Source organism: Colobus angolensis, unplaced genomic scaffold, assembly GCF_000951035.1.
Source record: "Colobus angolensis palliatus isolate OR3802 unplaced genomic scaffold, Cang.pa_1.0 Scaffold81, whole genome shotgun sequence".
NCBI classification, from domain to species: Eukaryota; Metazoa; Chordata; class Mammalia; order Primates; family Cercopithecidae; genus Colobus; species Colobus angolensis.
Genome location: NW_012121932.1, coordinates 4,137,814 through 4,151,521, shown reverse-complemented (window position 1 = coordinate 4,151,521; position 13,708 = coordinate 4,137,814). Strand labels below are relative to the sequence as shown.

At 33.9% G+C, this 13,708-nt stretch overlaps 1 protein-coding gene across 8 annotated transcripts in view; it reads left to right on the top strand.

Annotated features, from left to right (window-relative positions):
• Window positions 1–13,708, top strand: part of ESRRG (estrogen-related receptor gamma) — a 656,319-nt gene that overhangs the window by 276,814 nt on the left and 365,797 nt on the right. For 4 of the 8 annotated variants that reach the window (XM_011929425.1, XM_011929436.1, XM_011929428.1 and 1 more), the window contains exon 3: window positions 8,670–8,787. The exons of the other annotated variants lie outside the window; for them this stretch is intronic. The gene's annotated coding sequence lies outside the window, so the exon portion shown is untranslated. The remainder of the gene's footprint in view (window positions 1–8,669; window positions 8,788–13,708) is intronic. 8 annotated transcript variants of the gene reach the window in all.

The following is a 13,708-nucleotide window of genomic DNA, read 5'->3' as shown; positions in this document are numbered from 1 at the left end:
TCCCTTTCCCTCTCCTCCCCTCCCCTCCCTTCCTTTCCTTCTCTCCTGTCACTCTCTTCTTTTTTCTCTGTTCCTTGCACCCTGGCCCCAGGTGCTAACAATGATGGCAACAGGTGCCCACAGGGGCCAGATGTCTGAGGAAGAGAAGACTTCTCATTTCAGTGGTCCCAAGAGGGTGGAGCACATCCATGTTACTTTCCCTCTCTGTCTCTGTCTCTCCTTGCACTGTGTGGGAAGAATGTGGGCATATGTGGCTAAGTAGGGTAACTAAAGCCCCAGATTTCTAGTTGGAGGACTGAAAAGAGGAGCTCAAGAAAGTAGAAAATTAGGAGAATCCAGTTGGTTAACAGCTTGGCAAAGGGACCTCATAAAGATTTTTATGAACTCCTGGCCAGGCCTGGTGGCTCATGCCTGTAATCCCAGCACTTTGATGGGGACTGAGGCAGATGAATCACCTGAGGTCAGGAGTTCGAGACCAGCCTGGCCAATGTGGCAAAACCCCATCTCTACTAAAAATACAAAAATTAGCCAGGCGTGTTGGCTGGCGCCTGTAATCCCAGCTACTCAGGAGGCTAAGGCAGGAGAATTGCTTGAACCCAGGAGGCAGAGGTTGCAGTGAGCCAAGATCACGCCATTGCATTCCAGCCTGAGTGACAAGTGTCAAAAAAGAAAAAAGATGTTTATGAACTCTTGGACTCACCAGTGGAGTGAGAATCCAATCCTAATTTAAGCATATCAAAAACTTCCAGAATTAAACCAACAGATCCACCTGTACCTATCACCATACTAGACACTGGGTGGCACACACACAGGAAAAATCTGAATAACTGCAAAAACTTTGAAAACTGACCTAATTTTGAAACCACAACCCTGAGGTCAGTTGGAACTTGTGGACTGAAACTCATCAATTTGATTGGTTGGTAAAACAAAAGTATCACATGTTCCATGAGAGTTAAGCAAGACACATAGTCTCGAAACACATTAAAATTGTCCCAGATACTATCCAAAGTTATTTGGCGTAAGAAAAACCAGAAAAATTTCAACCTACATCAAGAAGACAATGAACAGATACTGATGTTTAGAAGATACAAATGTTGGATTTTTCTAACAGTCTTTTAGAGAAACCATTATAAAAAAAATGTTCCAACAAGCAGTCACAAACACTCCTGAAACAAAGTTAAAATAGAAAACCTCAGCAATAGGAAATAAGAAATAGGAAGAAAAATCAAATGGACATTTTAGAATTGAAGGATACGATAACTCACAATAAAAATCTTATTGGATCTGCTCAATAGCAAAATGGCAATGGAAGAGGAAAGAATCAGTAAACATGAAAATAAATCAATAGAAATTATCCAATCTGGTAAAGATTTCTCTGATAGAGAAAAAGCAGACTGGGAGAAAACATAAACAGTCTCAAAGATGTGTGGTACAATTTTTAAAAAAGCTTTAACTTTTGCATCATAGGAGTTCTAGAATGGGATGACAAATGGTGTGGTGCTAAAACACACTTGAAGAAATAATGGCCAAAAACTTCCAACAGTAGGAGAAAGAAAACCCATAGATTCAGGATCAGTGAAAATCAAACAGTATGAGTCCAAATAAATACATGTTCAGACACATCATAATCAAAATGCTACAAAAATAAAGACAAAAAATATTGAACAAGGACAGAGATAAATTATGCATTTCCTATATAGGAACAATTTAAATGACTGTGGATTTCTCATCAGAAACCATAGAGGGTAGAAGGAAGTGACACATATTTTAAGGTGCTGAAAAGAACTGCCAAACCAGAATTCTATATTCAGCAAAAATACTGCTGAGAAATGAAGGTGAACTAAAGACATCCTCAGATGAAGGAGAATTAAGAGAATTTGTTGCCAGCAAGTCAGTTCTAAGATAATTTCTAAAGGAAATTTTTCAGATAGAAGAATAAAATAGATAGATAGAAAAATGATACCAGAAGGAAATTTGGAACAAGGATGAAAGAACAGGAAAAGAAATAGTAAGTACTGGAGTACATATAATAGATTATTCTTTTCCTCTTGAGTTCTCTAAAATTCGTTTGATAATTTAAAGCAAAACATTTAACATTGAATGATGGAGTTTTCAATGTATATAGATGTAATATATATGGCAACTATGACATAAAGAGGAAAGGATGAAGGGGGACTATAGGATGATAAGTTTTCTACATATTGATAAAGGAATCAATTCACCAAACATATGTGACAATTCTAAATGCGCACTGAAAATACAGAAAGCAAAATCTAACAGAACTGAGAGTAGAAATAGGCACATTGACAATTATAGTTAGAGACTTCAAAACTCCTCTTTTTATAATAGTTAAAACTAATAGAGAAAAAAAGCATCAAGACTGTAGAAGAACTGAACAACACCATCAACCAATTGAATTTAATTGATATTTTTAGAGCACTCCACCCAGTAACCGGAAAATACACATGCTTTTCAAGGGAGCATGGAACATTCATTAAGATGGACTATATCCTAGATCATAAAACCAATGTTTAAAATGCAAAGAAATGAAATAATATAAAATATGTTCTCTGACCTCACAAAATTAATGTATAAGAGAATAAAAGAAAGATTGGAAAATGTCTGAACAAATATTTGGCAATGCATTCCTAAATGATCCATGGTCAATGATGAAGTCTCAGGGGAAATTAGAAAGTATTTTTAACTGAATGGAAATGAAAATATGCATATTAAAATGTCCGTGATACAGCTAAAGCAGTGCTTACAGGGAAAGCTTACAGAATTATATACTCTTAGAAAATAAGAAAGATCTTCAGTTAAGTTTCTACCTTAATAAAATAGAAAAAGAAGAGCAAAATAAACTGAAAGTAAATAGAATGAAGAGTATAATCATAAATATATAAGCACAAATTAATAGTTTAAATCAGAAAGACAATAGATAAAATCAGTAAAAACAAAGAGCACGGTTTTAGAAATCAATACAATTGATAAACTTTTAGCAAGATTGACAAAGAAAAATTGAAACATACAAATTGTCAATATCAGGAATAAATAGGGGATATCACTACAGATCCTACAACCATTAAAAGGATAAGATAATACTATGAAAAATTTGATGTAAAGGAATTTGGCAATGTAGATGGAATCAACATATTTTTTGAAAATCATGAAGTACTACCAAGATAACATAGGCTAACCAATACCTGTTAAAGAAATTGAATTATTGTTAAAATCCTTTTGCCAAGGAAATCTCCAGACCCAGGTAGTTTCATTGGTGTATTTTACCAAACAATTATAGAAGAAACAATGCCAATCCTAAAAAATTTCCTTCAGAAAACAGGTGAAGAATGAACACTTCCCAGCTCATTTTATGAGGCCAGAAGAGTAACCCTGGCCTCCAAAGAGTAACCCTTATACCAAAACCAGACAACAAAACCAAAGAGAGAGAGAAATACAAAGCAATATGTCTCATGACCATAGATGCAAGCATTCTCAATAAAATACTAGCAAATCAAATGAAGTTGTAAAATGAATAACATGTAATAACAAAGTGTGGTTTATTTTGTAAACTAGGATTGCAAGGGTGGCTCAATATTAGATATCAATCAATGTAATCCTCCAGAAAAAGCAAAAACAAAAACAAAAACAAAAAAACACATTGACAGATGACAGGTTTGTGTCAATTGATGCAGAAAAAAAGTTTGCCAAATTTTAATATCTATTCATGGTAAAATTATCTGCAAAGTAGTCATAGAATGAAACTTCTTCATTTTGATAAAGTCCATTTACAAAATATCTACAGCTAATAGAGTTAATGGTGAAACACTAAATGCTTTCTCCCTGTGATCAGGAACAAAGCAAGGATGGTCTACCTACAAAACTTCTATTAAAAATTGTACTAGAAGATTATTGGAAATAAATAAAACATAGATGACTTGATTTTCTAGGTAGAAAATCCCAAGAAAATTACAAAAAACTCTTAGACATAATAAGTGAATTTAGCAACTTTTCAGGTTACATTAACATACAAAAATCATTGCATTTCTATATACTAGCAATGTACAATTGGAAAGTGCACTTTGAAAATTAAAAAAGTTATAATAGCTCCCAAAATGAAATATATAGATATAAATTTAATAAAATATTTCCAGGATCTATTGCTGAAAACTACAAATATGGATGCAATAAATCACAGAAGATCTAACCTAAATAAATTGAGACATACACTATGTTCATGAATCAGAAGATTCAACAAAATAAAGATGTCAATTCTCCCCAATTTGATCAATAGATTTAATGAAATTTCTATAAAATTCCAAGGAAGATGTTCTTGTGGACATAGACAAACTGATTCTCAAATTTTTATGGAAAGGCAAAGGAACTAGCATAACTGAACTGATTTTGAAAAGGAATAAACTTAGAGGAATCATACTTTCTGATTTTAAGACTTACTACATAGCTACACTAATCAAGACTATGTGGTACTGAAATAGACAATTACCAATGAATCTCAATGAGAATCCAGAAATAAACTCACACAAATATGACCAATTATGTTTTTATAATGGTACAAAAGCAATTTTGTCCTTTCAGCAAATGATATTGGAACAACTGAATATCAATGGGGGGAAATAGTTAAACCTTCACCTAAACCTCACATCTTATACAAAAATTAACTCAAAACTTAAAAGTGAACCAAAATCTAGAAGTAAAACATAAAACTATAAAACATTTAGAAGACAACGTAAGAGAAAATTATCATTATCTAGGGTTAGGCAAAAAGTTCTTAAATATGACACTAAAAATATAATCCATAAAACAAAAAAGTGATAAATTGGTCTCCAACAACATTTAAAATGTTTACACTCTCACTATTAAGTAAATGAAAGGACAATTCTCTTGCTGAGAGGAAATATTTGCAAAGCACATAGCAGACAAAGCTCTTGTAACAAAAGTAAATAAGGAATTTGCAAGACTGGGTAGTAAGAAAACTAACAACCTAATTTTAAAATGTGCAAAAGACTTGAACAGACGTTTTAAGAAAGGAAATATATGAAATACATATAAACACGTGAAAAAACTTTCGACATCATTAGTTATGTGGAAAATGCATATTAAAATATTGATGAAATTTTTTTCATATCACTAGAATGGCTAATCTTTTAAAGTGTGACAATACCAAGTGCTGAAGAGACTGTAGAGCAGCTGAAACTTGCACACATTGCTGATAGAAATGCAAAATGAAACAGCCACTCTGGAAAAGAATTCAGCCCTTTTTAAACAAAGTTAAACATGATGTACTGTAGGATGCAGAAATCCCACTCCTGGATATCCACGTTTGAAAAATAGAAAATGTATGATCACATAAAAATCTGTATGTAATTGTTTATAGCAGTGCTATTTGTAATTGTCCAAAACTGTAAATAATGTGAATGTTCTTCAAAGGTGAATGGATAGATAAACTGTCGTGCATCCATACAATGAAACACTACTCAGCAATAGTAAAGAACAAACTATCTGCCTGGTGCGGTGGCACACGCCCATAATCCCAGCACTTTGGGAGGCCAAGGCGGGTGGCTCAACTGAAATCAGTAGATTGTGACCAGCTTGACTAACATGGTGAAACCCCATCTCTACTAAATACAAATAAATTAGCGGGGCATGGTGGCACATGCCTGTAATCCGAGCTACTTGGGAGGCTGAGACAGGAGAATCACTTGAACTCGGGAGGCGGAGGTTGCAGTGAGCCCAGATCGTTCCATTGCACTCCAGCCTGGGCGACAGGAGCGAAAGTCCGTCTCAAAAAAAAAAAAAAAAGAAAGAAAAAGAAAAAGAACAAAGTATCAATACACACAACAATTTGGACAAATCTTCATGCTGAGTGAGAGGCCAGTCTCAAAAGGTGACATACTGTGGTATCCCATTTTATGACATTCACAAAATGATAAAATTGTACTGCTGGAGACAGATCAGTGGTTGCCAAGAGTTAGGGGTGACAGGCAATTTGCCTATAAAGGAATTGCTAGTAAGAGTTTTGTAGGGCAGGGAATTGTTTTGTACCCCAATTCTTGTGATATTTACATTAACCTATTCATGTGTCAAGATTCATAGGACTGTACACCAAAACATTATGCTGTATTATAATTTAGAAAATAAAATTTTTTCACTGACAAGAAAAAATAACCTTAGTACCATGGAATTACAGTCTAGTGGAGAAGAGGTCAGGGACAGATGACAGTAGATAAAATAAATGTCTCAAATAAACAGAATTGGACTTGGACTTACAAAGCATGCTAATAAGTGTGTTTAGAGTCTTTATTTCTTACAAATTTAAGAATGATAGCTTATCAATTTTTCTGCAGTGAAATAGTTACTTTCAAATTAACAGGAATTCACAAAGATATTTTATCTTAAGTAGTTAAATATCCCCTATGCAAATTTGTTTCAATATTCATTTGCTTAGAGAAACCTTTCTTCATAAATATATGAAGAGAAATATCTGCCCAAACTTCTAAATTATTATAAACTTAAGATAATGACATTTGGATTGACTTTCTGGTTATTGCTGAGAATTTGGCTGTGAAAAATGAAAGGTTAGAAAAATATTATCAAAGCAAAAGGAGAATTCTTTTGATAAATGATTTGAATTATGTCTCCCTCTCAATTATTTTCTGTGCACACTTACAGTTTTTACAAGATGTTGGACAAGTGATTTTGTTCTATGCCTCAGTTTTCCAGTATGCATAATGCAATGATAGTTATTCTTGCAGCTAATATACTTCCTGAGACCATGTCAGCATGCATGTTGCATACATACTGAAACAGAAGACTCAAAGGTCTTTGAAGAAGAGCACCAGGATCACAAAGTTTCATCGTTTTATTTTTTGAAACCGAATATATCTTTTCATCATTTCACAGTTTGAAGACTGATGAAGAAAATGTCAGAAACTTATAATTATGGAAATTAAAATATTTAAAGTTAAAAACTGTCTATGTAGCAGAAAATAAAGAACAGAGATTAGTTTATGCTCTCTTTTTAAGTTTGAAAACCCACATCAAAAAATGATAGAAAATCTAATCACAGATGCCAGAGTTTGAAGACTGTAAGAAAAGCTGCGTGGAGGAAGAAATATGGACATACTTTAAGCTCTTTTAAAAGATATAGAGATTAGCCAGGTGTGGTGATGAGTACCTGTAGTCCCAGCTACCCAGGAGGCTAAGGTGGGAGGATCACCTAAGCCTTGGAGGTCAAGACTGCAATGAGCTGAGGCTGCACCATTGCACTCCTCAAAGAAAAAAAAAGAAAGAAAGATAAAGATGTCATGAGATACAGATATTTCTACCACATTGGGAGAGCTAGTATATATGATTTTAATATGGTTGTTTTAAGAAAGTAGATCTTAGTAGAAACGAATGTGCATGCTTGTTGCTTTCCCCTAAAAAATACATATTTCAATATTGATAAGAACATATATAGTTAAATAACATTAAGAGCAATCTTTAAAATGTCATTGTATTGCTATAGTTGCACCATATAAAGGGGATGTACATATGTATTGCATTGGATGTGAACACCTCAACTGTGGTCACTTACTACACTGTCCAATAAAATGTATGTATATATGTACACGGCTTGTATGGAGAACTGTTTAATAAATATGTTGATTACTTGATAGCATGTTTTACAATATTACTTTTCATAAAAATGAGAGACATGATATTTGCTGCTGTTGAACAGCATGTTCACAATATTTGCATTTACTGAGCAAGAGCTAATGGTAACAGAATTTCTGTGTTAACACAAATATCTGGGCAGCTTATTTCAAGCACAGTTTATAATTATACATTCTAAAGATAAACTGAAGACTCTGCAAAATGTCATGTCTGCTTTTGGATGGCCTTTCCTTAAACATTTTTGTTGGCACTACTATAAAGCGTTAAGACTCTGGAGCTTGTACAATATAGGAAAAAAGAATGTTATACTAGGTATGGTTATAAAAGATGCTAATATTATCCAATAGAGGGACTCAGCACATAGAGAATGAAAAGAAAACTTTAGTTCTGATTTCTCAAAAGGAATGCCATTGTAAGAGATGGTTCCAGTATCACGAGAGAAATTCAGTACTTTCCTTCTTAACATTATTAGTCAAGGGGTGAAAGTAAAATCTTGAAAATTAAATGATCCATTGGATTATATTTTTAATGTGCATTGGAATTTTGTATTGTTCCAAGTGCTAAACAAGTGTATCATGTTTGCTTTTTAAGTTTACTACTTTTCCCTCTTTTAATTGTAACAAAGTTTTCAAAGACAAAAATGAACAAAGACCAGCAGTCCCAATTGTGCTATGAAGCCAGGTAGGAAGCTTGGCTGGTTTCCACTACAGCATACTTTGTAAATGTGTTCCTTAAACCCTTAAGGTAAGACTTAAAAAAAAAAAAAAAATGGACAGTTGTCAAGGATGGTTGATTTTAAGGCTTAACTACCTGAGTAATGTTCATTTAAAATAACATATGAGTCTCAATCCAAATGATCTAAGTTGAGCAAACGGCCGCTTTGTCCTTCCCTTCCAAAGGAAGTTCTGAGGTGCTACGAAATCTATGAGAGTGAAATTTCTTTGGTTAGTGCTCTTCATTCCTTTGTGATAATTTTTTTTTTTTTTTCTGCATAGCTTTAAAAAATTGAAGCCTATTGGAAACCTTCTTATAAGAAACCTTCCTAGTCAGAGAGTTCAACTTTTTTCTTTTCCTCATTCATGAAAATGCAGATCCACTGAGAAAGGGAATAAGGTAAAAGTGTCATTTTCCTTTGGGAATCAGGTTTTTCTGTCAGAGGAATAAAGGCCTTTCTTTCCAGGTCAATTCCTGCTGTGCTGAAGGCTGGGAATCATTATGCCCTTTGGGTGTGGGCCGCAGCTATGGGCCTCTGTGATGGTGGTACAATCTGGAAGTCAGAAGCCCACGTCCTAGATCAGCTGCTTTGCTGGGCTGACTTTCCTCAGTGTGATCCTGCATCCCAAAGTCCTGACGTCCCCAGAGAACTCGGGGTGTTCTCCCAACGTGCTGGGCCTCTGGGAAGCATCTCCTTAGGTGGGCAGCCCCAGATGCCTCTTTCTTAAGTTGATCTAAGTGACTCCACCCGGACAATCAACCCCCAAGTGTGAAAGGTCACAGTTACTCCTGAGAGAAACACTGAGTTGTTCCTAACTCTACTTTGACTTCTTATAACACGTTTGCTTCTGGTTGAAATGAACATTTTCAGTAAAGTTGTTTGTTTGTTTGTTTTCTGTATCGTTTTCATTTTCTTATTTCCTTAAATCTCTGTTTTGGGTGAAGCATTACCACAGAAGTCTAGCGTCATTCAAAAGTACAACTGGAAGCTTTGAATGTAACTCTCATCCAATAGCAGACGTTTAAAAAATCACTCTCATAAATGTTTTAAATGTGTTCCAAACAGCACTGACCTCCTCAATAGATAATTTTGTTAAAGAACTGGTCTTTGGCTGTTTTTTTTTTTTTTTTTTCTGACTTGTTGATTTAGAGACCAGCTGCCTCATAGGAAATTGTGATCAAAAGCTATAAAAGCAGACCATAAATATGTCAAATGCATGAGTAGGAATTGGGAAACTTGATTTGTCCTGTGATTCAATCTGGGTTAAAGATTGGTGCCACTTGAAATTACTGTCCTTAGGGAAGTCATTAACAACCCCCCCAAATGTTTGTATGTGCCTGTATGCAAGTGTATGTTATATATTTACAATTTCATCCCATGTTCTGTCTCTCCAGTTTTATGATTCTAGATTTGGTGACCTCTGACTCCTTCTTCTCTGTTCCTAACACTGTGTAACTCAGAGAGGATCAGGGAAGCTAGGATGTCCCAAATGCAGTTTCATTACATTAAAGAGAAATACATTATTTAAGAAGTAGAAAAAAATGGGATGAGTGTGATAAAATGATTTAGTGCAGGATGGCGGATGCCGTAGAGACAAGGAGCACAGAGGACGAGCTTCCTGTGCAGCAGGGTGAGCGTGAAGTGTGCCCAGGAAAGTTCTGCAAATAAGTACTGTCTAGCCCAGGCTTAAAAGGCAAATTAGAATTAGCCAGATGAAAGTGAGCAGGTAGGACAAAAAGTGTCGCAGAGGGAATAGCAAAGAACAAAGCCCATGACTCCCGAGAAAGAAAAACTACTTTTATTTATTTTAAACCTACAATAATAACTGTTTCTAAAAAGGGTATAGGAGAAGAATAATTGAAATATGGCAGAAAGTGGGAATAAAAGGTTTGGCTAATTGGACTACACCCTCCCCCTATTCTTAACTTATTCACTGGTTTGATATTTAATTGCTCTCTAAGAGGATATTGACTGACTCTAAACCAGTGAATTCTGCAACTAGGTAGTATGAGATCTACTTGAAAAACGTGGAATTTTCGGTAGGAACATAGTAAAATTTTGAAGGAAAGAAATTCTGAGAATAAAATAAGATTTTATTCACTTGAATTCTATTTCATGGTGAGCTTAAGGAAAAGAGAAAGCTTTTCAAAAAATGCTATAATTTCTCTTTTCTAAATTGGACCTTTATTCTATATTGTCCTATTCTCATATATATCAATGATTCTGAAAGTGTGGTCCTGGGACCAGCACCATCACCTTTGTATTTAGAAATGCAAATCCTTAAGCCCCATCCCAGGCCCACTGAATCAGAAACTCTGGGCATTGGGCACACCAATCTATTTTGCCACTCCCTCCAGGTGATTCTCATGGGTATCAAAGTTTGAGAATCACTGATCTCTACTTTTCATGTATTTTGTACAAAACACTTTATATTATCTTCTTATTCATTACATTAATTTTGTAGGCATGTTTTCTCTCAATAATTAACTTTTAAATTCCTTAGGGACAGTAATCCTGTCTTTGTTTGTACCAGCTCTATGAGATATAACTGAAATACCATAATCTACACATTATAGTATACAGTTGGATCCATCTTGACATACATATACATCCATGAAACCCATACCTTAAATCAACATCATAAACAGGGATCTCACCCCAAAAGTTTTCTTTTATAATCCTTTTCTCTGACCCCTTTACTGACCTACTTCCCCCATCTCAAGGGTAATCACTTATCTGCTTTTTGGTATGGATAAGTCTGCATTTTATGGAGCTTCATGTAAGTGAAATCCTACCATATATATTCTTTTTTATCTGGTTTGTCTCAATCAGCATAATTATGTTAACATATATCCATGTTATTGAATCAGTAGTTAGTTCTTTTTTATTACTGAAGTACCATCAAATTGTATAAGCTACAATGTGTTTATTCAGTTACTGTCAGTGGATTTTTGTGTTATTTTAACCTGGACTTTGGTGGGGATCACGAGGTCAGAAGTTTGAGACCTGGCCTGGCCAACATAGTGAAACCCCATCTCTACTAAAAATACAAAAATTAGCTGGGTGTAGTGGCATGCACTTGTAATCCCAGCTACTCAGGAGGCTGAGGCAGGAGAATCACTTGAACCCAGGAGACGGAGGTTGCAGTGAGCCAAGATCACGCCACTGCACTCCAGCCAGGGCAACAGAGCAAGACTCCATCTAAAAAAAAAAAAAAAAAAAAAAATGAAGCTGTCACAAGTCTTTGCATGGACATAGACTTTCATTGCTCTTTGGTAAAAACCTTAGAGCAGATCACATATTAAGCATATGTTTAACTTTTCAGAAAACTGTCAAGCTGTTTGTATTCCAAAGTAGGATCACTTTACACTCTCAGTAACAGTGTATGAGAATTATACTTGCTCCAAATCCTTAGTTTGATCAGACTTTTCAATTGCATTCATTCTAATAGATGCGTAGTAGTATGTTGTAGTTTTAATTTGCATTCCGCTAATGACTAATAATGATGTTGAGCATCTTTTCATGTGCTCATTTCTCATTCGTATATCTTCCTTGTTGAAGTTTCTGTTCTAATCTTCTGCCTACTTTTGTATTAGGTTTTTTGTTTTCTTCTTATTGAGTTTTGATAATTCCTTCTATGTTCTAGATATAAACCCTTTATATGATTTTATGATTTGCAATATATTCTGCTAGTGTTGGCTTGTCTTTTCATTCTCACAACAGTGTCTTTTAAAAAGTATACATTTTTAATTTTTATGAAGTCTATTAATTTGATATTTTATGGGTTATGCTTTTCACATTGTACCTAAAAGAAAAAAATTTTGACTAACCCAGGTTACAAGGGTTTTTCTCATGTATTTTTATTTTTGTGGAGAACATGTAGTTGAGTTTTGCTTTTTTGTCCAATCTAACAATCTCTACTTTTTAATTTTTTTTGCTTTTAGTACTTTTAATTGACATATGATAATTATACATATGAGATGCAGTGCGATATTTTGATACATATATACAATGTGTAATGATCAATGTTAGGATAATTAGCATATTTACCACTTCAAACATTTAGCATTTATTTGTATTGGAAACATTCAAAATCATCTCTTTTAGCTATTTAAAAATATACAATAAATTATTGTGAATTATACCCTGTAATTCTATAGACTATTACTTTTTAATTAGAATATTTAGACCATTTATATTTAATGTGTTTATTGATATAGTTAGGTTTAAATCTAGCATTTTTCTATTTATTTTTTATTTATTTCATCTTTTTTGTTTTATTTCTCTTCATGTTTTTACCTTCTTTTGGACTAATTGAATAAATTGTATGATTCCATTTTATGACTTCAGTTGGCTTATTAGCTATAACTCTTTGCTTTATTATTTTACAATTTATAGTATACATGTTTTACTTATCACAGACTACATTCAACTCTACCTCTTCATTTATCATTTGAGATTTATAATAATATATTTCCATGTTTCTTCCCTTGACCTCTGTGCTATTCTTTTCACATGTTTTGCTCTTACATTTATTATAAACCCCACACTACATTGTTATTGTGATTTTTGTTTAAATAGTACATTGTTAAAGAGATGTACTACTAATAATAACAAATAAATTAACCCACGTAGTTACCATTTCTGGTGTTCTTCATTCTTTTGTGTAAATTCATATATCCATCTGGTATCATTTTCTGTCTGTCACAAGGACTTCCTTGAACATTTTTGTAGTGCGGTTATGCTTGTGATGAATTATTTTCAGCCTTTGTATATATGTAAAAATATATTTTGTTGTTTTTGTTTTCAAAAGCTATATTTCAAATTCTCAGTTGACAGTTTTTTCTTTCTTTGAATATATTGTTCCAGTATATTGTCTTCTTGCTTTCACTCTTTCCAATGAGAAATATCTATTTTATTTACCTTCAGGTCTCCACGTAGTGTCTTCTGTCTCTGGCTACTTTTGAGATTTTATACTTTACCAGTCATTCTGAACAACTAGGTTATGATATGCCCTGGTGTCATTTTCTTTATGTTTCTTATTTGGGGATTTGCAGAGCTTCACTAATCTGTAGGCTTATAAATCTCCCTTGCCTCCAATTTGGGGACATATAAAATATAGTTATAATAATTGTTTTAATGTCTTTGTCTGCTATTTTTTTCTTTTCCTGTCTTTCTTTCTTTTTCTTTCTTTCCTTCCTTCCTTCTTTCCTTCTTTCTTTCTCTCTTTCTTTCTCTCTTTCTTCCTTTCTTTCTTTCTTTCTTTCTTTCTTTCTTTCTTTCTTTCTTTCTTTCTTTCTTTCTTTCTTTCTTTCTTTC